We start from the raw sequence: 2,876 nt of genomic DNA on the forward strand, positions 1-2,876 counted from the left end.
TGAGTGCCTATGCCATTTGATTTGGTGATCATACCCTCGGCCACATTACAGTGAATATTCAGAGTCTCTATGGCTAAGAATTTAGGTATGTTAATAGCAGTGTGTTTGATGCCTGGTTCAAGTTTTGTGTTGTTCTCAAAGCCTAACAGCTCTCCTATAGTACCCAGATTCACTGTTTCTGTAGCAGATACAATCTCTACTCTGTGAGTGACAGAATTTTGACTTAACACTATACCTCTGGGTAATTGAGCATTTAGAGTGGACAGATTATACTGCCCTGGAGTGATGACAATTTTTTGATTCCCTACTGCAATTGTGTTGTTGTGGTGTGTAATATTAGGGATCAAGTACATGCCATAAAATGCTCTGAGAGCTATTGTTTTGGAATACACTATATCATCATGTAATTTGAGTTTCAATATTGAATTTTGGCTGGTGAGATGGAATACTCCCATGATGTTTTAAATACCACAAGGCTTTTTGAAAATCTTCAATTGATGGTTTATTTATTTGAGACATATATCTAAGAACAGATAAACACAAATGTCCGCAATTAACATCTTTGAAATTTTGAACACGGGTATTATTGTAATAAAGATTAGTTGAATTTAGATATTTTATTAAATTTTCAGGTGGAATACCTCCAAATGAATCAAACACAAATGCCTCATTTTTTAAATATTTAAGATAACAGATCCAGTGAGTGCCCTGATTTTTGTACTTATCCAAATTAACAATGCCACACTCTTTGTTGAGTGGTTGTTCTGGTAAAGAATCAGACATGTACACACCTCTAAAATGTTTGATCCCCAGTGGCTTGATTAAAGCTTCAATATCTTGGTTTGTAAGCGGCTCTTGTTTTTTTTTAAACTTATTCATGGCTCTCTTAACACCTTTGCCTTGTTTCTCCATGGCCAGGTTATGGCGCCTCTGCTCATCTAATTCTGCCTTATTCTTTTTGGCATCTATTACTGTTTTTGCTATGGCGGCTGATCCCCCGGCCAAGCTCCCCACAGCCCCGAGAGCAGCTAAGATGGCAGGGATGGTAAATATAAATCCCCAACATGTGATTTTTTTTCTTGATTGCTGTAATTTTTTTAATTGGGGGGTACTAAGCAACAATTTCATACCATGCCCCTTTGCAAGACAAGAATTTTTTTTCTTGCGCTGCTTTTTGGTCAAAAGGCTATCAATAATTTTAAGAGATTTAAGACCTGCATAAGGTATTTGATACATAACACCCTTGGCCTTCATTGTAGGTTTATTATATATATATTCACAGCCCCCACCCCAATTTTTGTTTGGTATTCATAGCTATGGTGGTCCCCAATGCTGCTATTTTTTCACTTAAAGAAGCATCTTTGCTTACAAATCTACCAAATGCAGCCTCTTCTAATTTCTTGTCTTCAACATGTCTCTTGTCAAGATCAGAATATGTGTTGTATGCTATGTCATGGTCTCTACAAGCAGCATCTAGGGGATTAACACCAGGATCACCTCTGTTTAATCTATGGTCCAATTTTGTGCCTGGACCACAATACTGATAGCCTGGAATGTGTAGTTCAAATGGCAGCTTGTTTATAATGTCATTAACCAAGCCCCGACCCTCAGAAATATTCCAAAATTTAGGTGGTAGAGTATTAATAATTTTTATAAGATATCCAATCCCCTTAGTGTCATTTACTATAAAATTAGACAATTTGGTGCTTATCATGTCCATAATTCCAACTTTTTCATTGTAAAAATTGTGGTTGCCAGCATTTTCCTTCCCAGCTATCACCAATAACCTATCTACAAGTTTCCTGACATCATCAACCCACACAAATTCTTTGGGCAGGGTGTTGTATTGTTTGATTTCACTGCCAGTCTTGATCTGTGACCATATGGGCTTGATTAAATTGTTGTATTTTGCTCCACTGCTAGACTTGACTCTTTTTTGTGTGGGATCATTGTTCTGGTATAGAGCATCTGATTTTATTAATATTTCTTTGTAATTTTCATAATCTTGATCTGTATAGCTGCCAGGCCTTTTCCTAGTCATCAGTTCCCACAATCCAGGTGTTCCAGGATACTTAACAAAAGCACCTTTTTCTCCAAGATGAGATTCTGAATATACAATCAGATCATCTCCCATAAATGTTACTCTGAAATTGTCAATTCTATGTATGATGCTACCATGACGCTCTGTGTCAGCATATAAGCCAAAGACCTCATCTTTATTGTCTTTAGGTGTGCTTAAATATTTTTGAGCAAGAAGACCCAATTCAATAGGATCCTGAGTAGCTTCAATTCTTCGAGGAGCAATAGGACTAGGTGTATGAATACTGGAAAGTGGGGTGAATGGATAATCTAATATGTTCCTAGCAGCTACAGGTACAAGCTCTGTGATCAAATTTTGATTTTGCTCTGTAACAGTTTTGATATTTTTACCTAATTCACCAATAGCGTCAATAATAGGCTGTTCTGTTTGTTTGTGTTTTTCATAAATTCCACGGTTCTCTGATTTCCATCCCTTAAATCTTTTTACAAGATAATCTCTTAATTTAAGATCATCAATAATTGGCCTTTTCATGGTTATTTATTTATGTTTCGATGTCTAGAAAATTGTTGATTTTATTTCTATATTTGCCACTATTGGGTTTTCTTGTCATATCAATTGTAACAAACCCATAACTGTCCTGGTTCCAGCACCTGCTGCAAATCTTGGAAAAATCATTGTAGCTCAAGTCCCCACCTACATATTCATCATGTATGTGTTTGAGGTTGGTATGGTCTTGATGAAACACACATATAAAATTGCTGTTGTCTCGGATCAGCTGCTTGGGTATTTTTGAAAAAGTCTGTGCCAGGTAGAAGCAATCAATGTTTTTGTGTCG

Source organism: Lepisma saccharinum, chromosome 11 (genome assembly GCF_977018435.1).
Source record: "Lepisma saccharinum chromosome 11, izLepSacc3.1, whole genome shotgun sequence".
Taxonomy (NCBI): Eukaryota; Metazoa; Arthropoda; class Insecta; order Zygentoma; family Lepismatidae; genus Lepisma; species Lepisma saccharinum.